General features: G+C 37.0%; 1 pseudogene; it reads right to left on the bottom strand.

The window, feature by feature from the left end:
• Positions 1-4,930: 4,930 nt before the first annotated feature.
• LOC127617504 (U3 small nucleolar RNA-associated protein 25 homolog) lies at positions 4,931-14,805 on the bottom strand (annotated as a pseudogene).
• Between the last annotated feature and the right edge of the window lie 652 nt (positions 14,806-15,457).

Genomic DNA, 15,457 nt, shown 5'->3' with positions numbered 1-15,457 from the left:
CAGTTTCCAAAATAAATGATATCATTATCCAAAGTAAGCAGTTGGAGAGCATTTTCTAAAATCTTAGTTTACATTTGAGAAAAATGTTGTTCCAGTGTGAATAAGATGTAAATGTTATTAGGCTCTAACTAGACAAGGTTGTTGCTCTAATGGCATAATTTTAAAAGTATGTGACTTCATGTATTCAGAATTTTAAATAGTTTCCTACTCGAAAGTTAAACAATGTTCACTCAAGTCATAATAATGACTGGGGAACTGTGAGATAGTTTTGATACATGAGTTTCTGATTTGGGAGAAGACAAACATTCAACACTCGAAAAAATTACTCTTTGGCTGAACTTTATTCAATCACAGATTCCACATCATGACTTATATACTTCAAGTAGAGGAAAACTAACAAAATGTAATATGCCAGATCAACTCACACAAAACTTGTTTAGTGATGTGCTAGCTAGTGACAGAAAAAGTTTACTTGCTAAGCACATGTTGGTGGGAAGCACTATTGAGTGCAATTTAGCCCCTAAGCTATGGTTAGCACATCAATTGCCCAATGGATAAAGCAATGTTTGTATTATTATATGTGGTTTATTGGTCCTCAACCTAGGCTCAAGCTCCACTCTTCACCATAATGGAAATTAATTTACTCTCCCTGTCAAGTCCCATGCAAAGCATGCTGGAAACTAGAAATCCTCTGCGCAGTTTCAGTTAAACAAACACAAATATTTTCAAGTGGTCCCAACGGAAATGGATTAAGTAAAACTGACAAGATTTTTTTTTAAATTGAATTAAGTCAGTTAATTTAAGTTCTCTTGGTTACTACATTTGAGTAATATGAATACAGGAGAATGGAGTAAAACTGACGATAAAGTTATTTTTTGAGTAAACATGGTGGACGAGATTACAGTTTCAATGGTGAACGGTTAAATTACTTTTTCTAAATGCAGATATAATATTATCACTTGCCTTTTTAGTCGTAAACATTTACGTATATCAGGAACTATTTGATGTTTATTATATATTTTTACAAAAAGAAAATAGCACATATATAACCAAAATTCAAATATCCTCAGCCAGTTGGCTAGCATGTATTACGGTGTCAAAAAAAATACACATTAAGAACAAGAGGTCCTGCATGTTTCCAACAACAAAGCACATGAACTTGATGTGCTCGTAATTATTACTTGAGAAGTGGGAATTTGGATAGAGGAAGTCCCACTACACTTTGCAAGTGAAGAAAATTGTGTAGACAATGTTTTAAAACATAAAACTTTTTTAATGTAATATTATTTGGGATGTATTATTTACTTACACCAAAAGCCCTTCAGTGTGACATCATATCCTGGTTCTTTGTGTTGTCTAAAAAAGATTCACATGCTCAAAGCCTAGTGTGACCGCCTCTTAATTAGGGTTGCCACCAGTCCCATAAAATACTTAAAAGTTGCAATGACGAATCCTGTCAAGAATCAATATGGGACCATATTAAACCTGATCAGATGGTTTCACGGTGAAATGGTTCAAGATAGTAAATTAACCTTGATATTCTTTGAAAATGTTGCCTAAACAACTCAAGTCCCATATTTTACAAACTTCAAGAGTGGCAACCCCAAGTATAATTCCAATAGCACATGTAGGCAGCATAATGTGGGTGAGAGGTGTAAATGTAGTTAAATTAATGTGTTTTCAAACAAAAAATATATTATTGTGAATGTGGCCTCAATGCATCATACAAATAGCACTCCTCACCGGAAGTGCACAGGGGACTTGAATCGATTTAGATTTTGCCATTAACATGTTACTGAGCTGTCAACACTACATTACCACAAAAATACATAGCATGCACAAATTAATTAATATAATTTTTTAACTAGACTAAACTGGTTTCTTAGAAACCCCTATCCATTTTCTTATTGATACCCCATTTATGGATTGAATGGAACATGAAATATTTTTAGAATCCATATTTTTCAAGCCTTGTCTGCCAAGAAGGTATCTTACAAGACACCATATTATTCTTCATAATATTTAGAACAGGATTCAGCATCCAGATAAGCAACTATGATGCTTTAAATGCTGCCTTTGTAGGGAGCTCACTAGATTTTTGAACAGAGCTGTTAGCAACGACCACCCATTAACCGAAGATCTGTAAATAATCCACCGCAAAACATAAGGATAACTAAATTTTTTTTTATTTTTTTGCTCTGCTGACCTGCTTAGTTGTTGCTTTCACCCAAAAAAATGTGTACCATGTAATGAACCAGAACTCTTTAATATCGCCAATGAAAAGGTTATCACAAATCACTCCAGTGCAAGTGAAATCAAAAGGTGCTCTTGGTACCTGCAATCACCAGATGGGCTGAGTTCCAAACATAGAGTTCTCACTCTCTCTCCAGACACACATAAACACCCAGTGGAGTCATTATGGGAGCACAGAGGGGTTTCTAAGGCAACAGACTACCCACACTCCAATAAACACATGAAGAGCTGGACACATGGAGCAATATGTGTGTGTGAATGAGACAGCGGTCTCCTTCAATGGTCAAACCTATATACATTTATCATATTGGGCCTTTAATAACAAGTATTCTATTCTTCTCACAAACAGACTGATTGAAATTATAGATACAAATATATTCATAGTTATTATGGACTAGAAATGGCACTGATATCACCCTACAAGAGGTATATTATAAGACCTTTCTACTGTTTGTGATTATATCGTTGCATCTGGTTACACAGCAACTGTATGAGGGTTCATAAACACAAACACACATCCAATGTGTGAACCTTTCCTTGGATTTCTGTGTAAACAAGTCTGCTTAACACACATTGATACGTTTTAATGTCTAAACATAGTTTGTCTATTGTTGTGACTTAGTTCAGATCATTAGATCAGATAAAACTTTGTGCCCAATTTAAACAGAAACCTAGGTAAATTCTGAAACTGCGCCACACACGCTCTATTATCCAGTCCAAAACAAATATTAAGTTGGGGCTCAGATGCAGAGGGGCACACAAACATTACAATTCTGCAAATATACAGTGAGGAAAATAAGTATTTGAACACCCTGCTATTTTGCAAATTCTCCCACTTGGAAATCATGGAGGGGTCTGAAATTGTCATCATAGGTGCATGTCCACTGTGAGAGACATAATCTAAAAAAAAAAATCCAGAAATCACAATGTATGATTTTTTAACTATTTATTTGTATGATACAGCTGCAAATAAGTATTTGAACACCTGTCTATCAGCTAGAATTCTGACCCTCAAAGACCTGTTAGTCTGCCTTTAAAATGTCCACCTCCACTCCATTTATTATCCTAAATTACATGCACCTGTTTGAGGTCATTAGCTGCATAAAGACACCTGTCCACCCCATACAATCAGTAAGAATCCAACTACTAACATGGCCAAGACCAAAGAGCTGTCCAAAGACACTAGAGACAAAATTGTACACCTCCACAAGGCTGGAAAGGGCTACGGGGAAATTGCCAAGCAGCTTGGTGAAAAAAGGTCCACTGTTGGAGCAATCATTAGAAAATGGCAGAAGCTAAACATGACTGTCAATCTCCCTTGGACTGGGGCTCCATGCAAGATCTCACCTCGTGGGGTCTCAATGATCCTAAGAAAGGTGAGAAATCAGCCCAGAACTACACGGTAGGAGCTGGTCAATGACCTGAAAAGAGCTGGGACCACCGTTTCCAAGGTTACTGTTGGTAAGACGTCATGGTTTGAAATCATGCATGGCACGGAAGGTTCCCCTGCTTAAACCAGCACATGTCAAGGCCCGTCTTAAGTTTGCCAATGACCATTTGGATGATCCAGAGGAGTCATGGGAGAAAGTCATGTGGTCAGATGAGACCAAAATATAACTTTTTGGTCATAATTCCACTAACCGTGTTTGGAGGAAGAAGAATGATGAGTACCATCCCAAGAACACCATCCCTACTGTGAAGCATGGGGGTGGTAGCATCATGCTTTGGGGGTGTTTTTCTGCACATGGGACAGGGCTGACTGCACTGTATTAAGGAGAGGATGTATTGCGAGATTTTGGGGAACAACCTCCTTCCCTCAGTTAGAGCATTGAAGATGGGTCGAGGCTGGGTCTTCCAACATGACAATGACCCGAAGCACACAGCCAGGATAACCAAGGAGTGGCTCTGTAAGAAGCATATCAAGGTTCTGGCGTGGCCTAGCCAGTCTCCAGACCTAAACCCAATAGAGAATCTTTGGAGGGAGCTCAAACTCCGTGTTTCTCAGCGACAGCCCAGAAACCTGACTGATCTAGAGAAGATCTGTGTGGAGGAGTGGGCCAAAATCCCTCCTGCAGTGTGTGCAAACCTGGTGAAAAACTACAGGAAACGTTTAATTGCAAACAAAGGCTACTGTACCAAATATTAACATTGATTTTCTCAGGTGTTCAAATACTTATTTGCAGCTGTATCATACAAATAAATAGTTAAAAAATCATACATTGTGATTTCTGGATTTTTTTTTAGATTATGTCTCTCACAGTGGACATGCACCTACGATGACAATTTCAGACCTCTCCATGATTTCCAAGTGGGAGAACTTGCAAAATAGCAGGGTGTTCAAATACTTATTTTCCTCACTGTATGCACTCCTTTCACATGTTTGCACAACACAACAGCAATAAAATGTCTATGCAAAAGCATATAAATACTAGCCTAACTGTTTAATATTTCATAACATAAAGCTCCACAGAATAGCCACAAACAGAGTTCTACACCATCCATCCGACAAAATAATATAATTTTTAATGAACATACAATCAAAATAAGCATACGAGAGTGTAATAAAATGCATTTACTCAAATCAGTAGATTTGTAGTTCTAAAGCTAATAGTTTTCAACATCACTGTGAGAGAGGTCAGAGGTCAGCACACAAAACCCAATGGAGTTTATGAAGGATTCATAAACCAGCACTGAATGTTTTGGGAACAAACAGAGGATATTTGTAGGACGGACCAATGGTTTTGTATGATACAGTCAGATGATGGTGTGTATCATATCAGGAATACAGAGCTGTGCAGGTGAAGCTGGCAGTACCCTCTCTGACACCAGGCTGAAGCATATTACACACTTCACTGTAGAAATGAGGGTATGTTGGCCATAGAAGATCAGGTTGTGGATGCCCTTAATAGTGTGTCTGTGAGAGAGATAATAGAACAATTTACAAATAAATACAAATATTTACATTTAATACTCGAGCAGTTTTTTAGTGTGTACATTAAGAGGGTAAAAATATAGCTTTTCAGATGCACCACTACTGTGTTGGTAATAAAAATTTGGTTTGACTCTCTCAGTGTGTCCAAAGACAAGATCCACACAATCCATGTTATTGAATAATGTCTCTTTTAATATCCCCTTTTTGTTCTTTAGTCAGTTGCTGATTAAAAAAACTAAATCATTTAATTCTAACACAGCACGGATACAATAAAAAAATTGCATCTTCTCCCGTAAATATGCGCTTACTGGCCGATGCTGGTAGTCAGTACCAATTTAGCATGTGTTATAAATAGCAATGTAAATACTTGTAAATCAAGGTCTCTTTATAATTAACAGCATTAGCTGAGAGAGAATGCTTTTCTGAGATGCAGGTTGACGCGGTTTTGGCGGCACGAGGGGGACCTACTGAATATTAGGGAGGTGGTTTTAATATTGTGGCTGATCCACTAAAATCCACCTTGAGACCAGTTAAAAGTAATTGCAAAAATGCAAGTGGAATTAGTTCTGAGAAAAGGTCTAGCATCATTGGTTTGCAGATGCCACTTGATTTGATATTTTGTATCTAATGCAATGACATTCAGACATTTTTAAGTGTCACTTAAGTGTCCAAAAACCTTATGGGGCCACTGCAAACAATTTATGCTGATTATGTTAAAGATGCAATATGTAACAATTTCCATGTTATATTCGCCTTTTTTTGCCAATGTGTGAACAGCTTGTAATGCAACGTAAAAAATTAGTCCTTCCTGGACATCCTAGGTTGCCCAATAAAGCCTGTAGACTGATTATCATCCGAAGGGAGATCAAAACTGACCCTAAATTGGCATTCTTCTTATTCAACAGGTAAGCTTACATTACTGCAAAGCATGTGAAATATAGTGCCTTAAGGATTGATCTGTGTAATTATAGCTAACTTGCCTGCTAACACTGATGAATTCCAAGCTACAAATATTTTCAACAATCTTTTATGCTATCTGTAATTATTCAGCAAGGTAAACTACAATAACACATGAAATGAATGCTAGACAATGTTCACGATAATGCAAAAAGACCCATTCATTAGTGTAACGTAACTTGGCGCATCGATATATCAAAATGACAGTTGTGATGAAATCACATCAATACTGAATTGTGTCAACATATAATATATAGTCTATTTTATAAACAGCTACTGTCATCATCCACCAAATGTATCTAACAACTATTGATAAAGCTGGCTAGCTAGCTAACGCCGACAGAGGCTATCGTATAAATGCAGTCAATGTATCATGCAAAGAAAAGTGATTACTTCAAACTACAGTCTCATAGTAAATGGTCTGCACTTATATAGCGCCTTTTTAACCTTTACGGTATTCAAAGCGCTTTACACTGTGACTCATTCACCCATTCATTCATACACCATGCAAGGTGCTAGCCAGCCATTGGGAGCAACTTGGGGTTCAGTGTCTTGCCCAAGGACACTTCGGCATGTGGAGTCATGTGGTCTGGGATTCACCAACCCTGCGATTAGTAGCCGACCAACGGAGCCACAGCTAGTAAAACAATCATAACTGTGTAATTTTAATTATGTCAACATGATATCAGTGAATCATGTTCAGTCTCTTTGTACATTACGTCATTGTTTTGGTCAATGCTATCTCGCATCCCTATGAGCAACAGGTATCTGGCTGCAGTTCACTTAACGGCCACAGGTGTCATTAATAACAAGGGTTACTGAATATTACATACTGCACCTTTAAGTCTCCAAATGATAATACATTTACAAAATGTCCTCTTCATATAGTTGCGCAGACAAACAAAATCAAAGTACGAAGGCACATAGATGAAAGTGTGGGACATGACAGAGTTTCTGTACTGGGGCAGGATCTTTTCCACGAAGAAATGGAACCTAAAGGGTCATAGAAATTCAGTAGGCTATGCACCATACACTTTGGAGAATGTACGCAAACAATGGCAGGATCTTAGTGTTTGTTTGCGAATAACCTAACATGTTACAGAACGACTACATTCTGAAAGTAATGCATCAAACACTTAAATTACAGACAGACTTCCTCTCAGTGGTTTCTCTGGTCAGAATTCAATGTAATCAACTAATGACTGTGGCCCTCTAGTGTTCAGAATGATAAACAATAGACATCTCTGACCTGGCATCCTGATCCATGAAGCTGTCAGAGTGAAACATCTGGAATACATGTGGGTAACTGCACAAGAACCTGACAGATCGAGCCTATCTTTTGAATGGCTTTACTGCACACCTGAGAGAAAGAAAAAAACATTAGAACCTGTCTATTGCATATGCCGGACATCTATTTATATGAGGATATTGTGAGAGTTCGGTAATGACCATAAAACACTCAAAAGACATGATGCAATCAGATTAGCCCTGAAAACTGCCCTGTATTTGGTCAACAGCTTTGTGTACCTGACCCCTATAGTTGTGGCAGTGTTTGGCAAATATGTTTGTCATCTGGGGCTCTTGTATTGCACTGAAAACCAGCGTCTACCTATAGTGTGCCACCCAGTTGATCAGGTTCCACATTCGCACACGAGAGAAATCAACACCTTGTGAATCCAGCGGCTGCAGATTTACATGCTTTAACACGTGCTGCAACACAAGAGCACAGGATCAAGAAAAATTAAGTGGAGTTATTTACTCAGGAGGTCCTTAGAGCACAAAAATGTCTGCGTAAAAAAAAAAAGTGCCTGTGATAATAATATATAAATTTTCCCACTTTCAGTGACTTTTTTTAACCAACATCAGTCCTGACCATAACTACCAAATATCCATTCAGTTTAGGATTTTAACCCTTTATATGCCACTTTGTTTATATAATGCCACTGTTGTTTTTTATGGAGAAAACAAACTAACAAAATAATTATTTCCAATATACTAAATGCTAAGGGGATTTTTATTTATTTTATTATCAAAGTCTGGGATATGTCAATTATTAGCAACATTGATATTGATGCATTTTAATTTTTTGTGCAGTGTCAGATAAAAAACAAACAAATAATAATAATTAAAAAAAACTCACACAGTACCTTAGAGGACAACAATTTCAGCTTCAAAAACTGAAATAAAAATATTATTTATTCATTTTATTTTTCACTTTCACTGACTTTTAACCAGCATCATTCCTGAACTACCAAATATTCATTCATTTTCAGGATTTTAACCCTTTAAATGCCAGTTTGTTTACATAATGCCACTATTGTTTTTTTTTACACACACAAAAATTTACTCAATACACACATGCATAACTCACCCTAACATCCATACCAACACACCCACACAATTTTAGCTGCATCATTTATTCAATTGGCCTGCAGTGCTCTATAATACAGCAAACAGAAAATAGGGGAAAAAAGCATGCATTTGCTCCATATGGCGCCATCTGGTGGAAAATATAAAAAGTACAATTTTGAAGCCAGGTCTCCGGAATGAAAGCATATCACAGAATTCATGATTTTATGCTTTAATGGCACTGGGATCAAATATTGCAGTCCAAATGGGTTTTAATGTTGGGTGGTGGTGGCATAGTGGGCTAAAGCACATGTTAATCAGAAGGTCACTGGTTTCATCCCCACGGCCACCACCATTGTGTCCTTGAGCAAGGCACTTAACTCCCTGTAATAAGTGCAATGTAAGTTGCTTTGGATAAAAGTGTCTGCCAAATGCATAAATGTAAATGTGGACATTTTTGTCATTTTGGTCCAGAGTGTCTATTTTGTGTATACAGTGTACTATAAATTACAGGAGCTTGAAATATCAAAACTCCCCAAAAAATACACACCTTATTATGCCGTTGACATAAACACAGCCAAAAATTAAAGACAAAAATGTCCCGAAGGTCGCACAAGGGTTAAATATCAGCTAGGGTGCATCTCATCTCGCTCCCTAACTCCCTATTTCGTGAATCAGTGTATCATGAACATGACTTCAGGCACTGGCATGAGTGCTCACCCACCAAACATTTGGACACTTGTGACTTGATCACCTATGGCACGGTAACGAGGTTACGCGCATAAACCCATTTGTTTAAGATCAGCAAAATTGCTATATAAATGAGAGTCGTACACTTTTGTGGTTGATATTAAAATGGACAGTGTTATTATAAAAGATAAATTAACTAAAAACCCAAAGTATTGTATTTTTATCCTTCTTAAAACTCTAATATTTAAAAGATTGTTTCCCGTTCATACACATTATAGATAAAAGATATAACAACCAAGATCTATTTTAAAGAAAAACTAAGGCTTCATAAAGACTTCATAATTTTAGACTTGCACTCATCTTCTAATGACTTGAGACTTCAGAAGTATATGTTTCCAATAAGGAAACATAGTGAGCAATGATGCTCCCTGGTTTATATGATGCACTCCGGGAATTTTTAGAAAGTGAACGTTTCAGTGAACTGGAAGGATTTTGCGATTGAAACAGCCCTAAAAATGGTCGACTCCCTGGTCAGTGCCCTGACTACTGAACTAGGGAACTGATTGATACTCATTGATAGTTTGACTGTAAATATAAAGCCATACTAAATCATTTAACAACAACTAAATACACAGAGGACATCACAATCCTTAATTCAATGAATTTAAATAAAATTCAATAACGTTGCCTTGAAGGTCCACTATGAATTTCTGTGCTTTCTCTATCAACATCTGTGGTTGAAACATAAAACTGCATGTTACCTAAAGCTGCACGATTATGACAAAAATCATAACTGTCGATTATTGCCCTTGATATTGTAATTGCGATTATTAATGTTGATTAAAACATTAAAATAATGTGATGTCACAAAGTAAGCAACCGCATGGTTCTTCAGAGTAGCAGATTTCAATGGTGGATATGAGCTAAGCTACAGTTTATTTTAAGCATCTTTTAAGCATTATATATTGTAATAATGTTCGTTAATGTTAGGGCTAATAAAAAGTATAACATTTTTTATAGGGATATCTGTGGTATAGAAGAAATATATGCAAGTTCTTTCAGAACTATTGAAATAAACAGTGTGATATGTAACAGATTGATAAATACACAGCCACATTTTTAACACTCCTCTAAAGCCTGAAAAAGGTTGTATAAAATCAAAAACTAACATCAGACAATAAGTCTATACCTCTTAAATAATTGGTCAACGCACAGTAAATAATATAAAATATTTAATATTCTAACTTATGAACTGCCGATTTAAATTGATCAAGTTTCTTACTGCGTTCAGTAAGCGCTATGGTGGCAAGACGAGTGCCCAATCATCCCTTTAGATCTTTAGTGGTGATCTTGTTCATTCAAGATCATTATTAGATCATATCAGGCTATTTGCAATTTTGCGATCAGAGTTCGTGTGATTCGTGAACATTTGAAATATACTAAAAGCAGCTGCGTGGCAAATGGGTCTTATTAGAGCAAACGCGATAACAATGACTGTGATTCGTGAAATATGCTATTCATGCCATATTCTTTATTTTGACTACACCTCCAAAACAAGCTTAGAACAGTTGAATTACTTAATTGCCATTTTATACAAATCAAATTCACATTAACCTGCTTATTAATAGGACAAAACTAAACTGTTATTTAATTTGTAATAAATTGCACACAGAAATCGAGCAACGTGATGAACTCTCCCATTACAATGACTGCTGTCACTTACTGCAGGTACAGTTTGAGCCCTGCAGATCAGTACACTACACTTTCGCGAATGCTCTCAATAAAAACCAAGCAGTCTAATCAGCATAATAAATAAATTATTTACAACGCATCTATGCCTTGATCAGAATGGGAGTTTTTTGGTTTTGTTGCCTTGGTCATTTGCAGTGTATTTACCATCTACGTTGCAAGCGAGCGGCGCAACATGCAATAAATCCAAAATAATTCCAAAGAGCTTTTCACTTTTGTTCTAAGGCTTTTCCTCGAGTGTCAGGTGATGTTTCTACAGTATTAATCTTTGTGTGCCAACACATACAGAGGTGAAACAAAGTAAGCATCTGGGCATCAGACTGTTTAAAATATTTAAAAGCATTAGGATTAGTTGTCATTACTGATAGGATTGAGGACTAATTAATGTATCTCTGATTGGCCATTGCCATTTCACTGCTCATCGGATATGTCTGTGATTGATTAGAATAATAATCTGCTGCAAAAACATGTTGTAAATAGACACCATTGCCACAACAAGAGCAGACATAATTGAACACCGTAATCGTCAGTTTTCATGATTGCATAATCATGGTAGCCATAACCGTGATTAGTCTTTTGATTAATTGTGCCCTAATGCCCTAATGTTAACATTGCTTTACTTTTTACCTCAGTTCTGCACTGCTCTAAATGCGCTGACAAAAACTGATGTTTTGAGGTACACCTATGGTTGCCTTTTATCACTACCACATCAGAATGAACGATGTCCTACAAGACATCGTCTAATGTGAAATGAAGATGAGAAATCATCTGTACTTTCAAGGCTTACGCCCGTTTCACACATACTCCGCATGAAGTATGCGGTGCATATTTTTTTCCTTACCCATGTTAACAGGTTAGAGCTTTTACACTGCACACGGATGCAGTCCGTCGATCTGTTCCAGTTGCGGTGCGTATACAGCAGTGCAGCGATGGTTTCCGCACCGAGTCTATTTTTGCTGTGCTGCACCGCACTGAATTAAAGTGGCAGTGCATTGTTCACATTAAAATAGACATCGATTGACAAGAAACTGTAATAATTTCATCATATACGCATAATTTCAGTTAATGTGTTCTACAGTTACTAAATTACAGGGTCAAGAAAAACAAAAAAGTATGATTATAGTCCCAAAAGTTGCAAAATGCCATCATATATGATTTTTTTACCCTAAAAAAAGGACAGAGTGAACGCAAATGCGTCTCATTCTTCTCCTTAGCAACAGATATAGCGCAATAGCTTTTCTTCTGTCAACAACTCGAACTACATGTAAAACAAAGAATCACAATGATTATTGTTGATGATGATGATAATTTTCATACTGTGTCAATGTCTTAAACAATGTCAAAGTTAACGTTTGGATTTAAAATCAAAATTACTTACACATTTATGATTTTGTGGCACACAGAAACTGCGGATCAGTAGCGCACTGCAAATGCAGCATATGTGAAAGCACTATAGCGCGTGCTGCTCCTGTACCGTATACGCACCGCATACGTACCGCATACGCACTGCACACGGAGTATGTGTGAAACGGGCATTACCAGCACGTGTTCCCAGTTTTGCATAAGTAACATGTCTGCCTGATCCACAATCAGAAGCTCAATGGAAGACATGAAGTCAAAGTCTCTCTTTTTCTCACCATTGGCACCCAGAACTCTACGCAGACCCAGCGGAGATGTGATGATGATGCGAGAGGAGTAGAGAGGAGAACAGAGTTGCATACTGCGTTTCAGGATGGACACACCTGAAAACACAGAGAGAAATTACAATTCAAGTTCAAAGCTTTAAAATGGATGATGGTTTACCAAACTCTTAATTTTACCTGAGCTTGCAACAGGGTTCCTACACTTTTTGACCCTGGAAAACACACTTTTTTTAAAAAGAATTTTTAATTTGTGATATTTTGAGGATTTCCGTGACTATGGGAACACTTTTAAAATGTAATGGGTGTTGAGGATACAGGATTTTAAGTATATTAAGTTTAGAGGTCAAGCAGTGACTTCTCTGTACCAATTCTGAAGTGGTCATCCACATTGCCAGAGATGACAGCCTAGTAGTCGTCAGGTCTGTGCAGGTTGAAAGGCATGTCGCTGGGCTCCTCTCCAAACTGTTCCTTGAATCTCTTCTTGTTACTGACATCCATCTTTTTCCCTTTGTGCTCCATTCAAATTATGAAGGTCTGGATCCCACGCAAGGCTCCATCTCTAAATGGCATGAAAATCAAAACCTAGGAGGAATAGTTAATTATGAGAACATGATGAAACCCGGTGTCTGTGGTTGGCAAACATTAATTTTTAAGCATTATTATTCATGTCCTTATACAAAGAATATGAACAATGAATTTACTATTCTAGGTTAAACAGGTTAAGGACCACCCATGCAGTATCAGATATTGATAAATAACACTGTTGCATTAAACAGATGTGAGTTTTGTACAGTTCTATGTGAACTCTTTCCATGTCATGTCATTTATTTCACATTTAGGGATACTTCTGCATAAAGATGCGATCCGAAGTGCATTTGAACAGCAGTGAAACTTTCTTATGTGTTACATTCATACAAGCAGACAGAGAAGTTTGGAGCAGAAGAAATATAAATAAATCTTATGTAAATTGTCAGCTTTACGCTAATTTACGTCGGCCTACACTAATGCTATTTCTAGCCATTTTACATGCCCGTTACCAGGCATGATCATAATTTTCTATTAAGAAATTCACATTGGATCATAATTTCTTTTTCTAGTAAGACCTTTGATATTAAGGCAAAAATCGTATTCTTGATAATCATTTTTGTATTGTTTTCCTGTAATTTAAAAAAAAATATATAAATTAGATTTATCTTGTTTTAGAAACATATCATCTGCTACATTAGGATTAGTGCCTTCAAAATACTGTATCAATCCCCTCTTTGTCAAAGACTTTTTTCTCCGGTTGTGCATAAACACACAGCTTTAACTAATTACAAACACTGCAGTCGTGGAGGAATGGATCTGACCATCCTTTCAGGTGCAGCAGACGTATTGGGTGTTCATCAGAATCACATTGGAACCAATGTTTGATGTGTGTGAACTTGACTACAAATGAAATTGTCTTGGCTGGTCGGCTGAAGCATGTGTAAGAATGCATGTACTCGATTTGATCATTTAAAATTGTTCCATAACATTCAATGAAAACAGATGTGTGGTTACCAAATATGAAGAGTTTTTTCTAAAAATGTGTGTGTGTGTATATATATATATATATATATATTATTCTTCCATTGAGACCTCCCTCCCCCATTGCTGCCTCTGAGAACATGTGGTCTCTTGATTATAAAGCATATACCCCGCAAGTGATTAGAGTGCCTATGAATAAAAGCAGGGCAAGAGGCCAGAGAAAATAAGGGGAGCTAAAACAAATGAACCACACACATTTCTGCTCTGGAGTGAGCCAAAAACACACCAAAGGTTAAAAAAACACAGTTGGGTGCCAGCGTACCGACAAGGTGAGCATCCGCGAACCACCGAGAACACATCCCAAAGTACTGATGGAGAGCTGATCGAGTATACCACTGTCAGCTGTAGGCTAGGGGTTATCTGCTCACTTCCCGTGATTAAGCTTTCAGCTGAATGTAAATACAAATTAATCCAAATCATTGTATTGTTTCCACCAGTTGTTTTGAGTCATCTGGATGGTATACTAGTTTGCTTGTTATATATGTTTTTTGAAATGCCTCTCATGTACTGGGTTGTAATTCAGACTGTGTTGAATAGTGGATTGCCACACCACTGCAATAACACTATTTTAGTACTCTCTATTTTAGTCTGTATGAGCTTGACTTTGTTAAAGGATTAGTAACCCAAAAATGAAAATTCTGTCATGCACTTACTCACCCTCATATCATTCCACATACTGTGTGATGTAATTTTTTCAGTGGAACACAAAAGTAAAAATTTGAATGTGATGCAGGCGTTGCCACACAACAAGTCATTGTGGCCAGGTCATGTCAAGCTCAAAAATCACAAAAAATCCACTACAAAAGCAGCCTCTATTACTCATGTGCTTTTTTCCCAAGTCTTCTAATGTCATACAATGGCTTTGTGAGAGGAACTCACCAAAAAATATCATGCCAAATCACGTGCATCTAGATTCATTGATGCCATTGGCAAAGTTGTTGGTTCTTACATTTAAAGAACTGAATGGGTCATGCTATTTTTAAAACTCTAGATTTTTGTAGTTTGGGTATAGTTCCACTAGGAACTGTAGCTCACAAGCTGATAAAGCATGGCACTAGCAACGGCAAGATCATTGGTTTGATTCCCAGGGAACACACAATCTGAAAAAAGTTGCTTTGGATAAAAGTGCCACATGACACTAGAGGGCAAAGCATTTCTTACGGTGAATCAGTTTAATCACTTAATAAAACATGAATCAGGAAAGTGTTTAATGACTAGATAGGAGAATAAACCATGCAGCGTTAATTTCCATTAGCAGTGCAAGAACAGTGTATAAAACTAAATATTCTCACTTGTTTTAAAACTGCTATCAAAT

The sequence above is a fragment of the Xyrauchen texanus genome, chromosome 24 (assembly GCF_025860055.1).
Source record: "Xyrauchen texanus isolate HMW12.3.18 chromosome 24, RBS_HiC_50CHRs, whole genome shotgun sequence".
Lineage (NCBI taxonomy): Eukaryota > Metazoa > Chordata > Actinopteri > Cypriniformes > Catostomidae > Xyrauchen > Xyrauchen texanus.
This window is presented reverse-complemented; position numbering and strand designations above follow the sequence as displayed.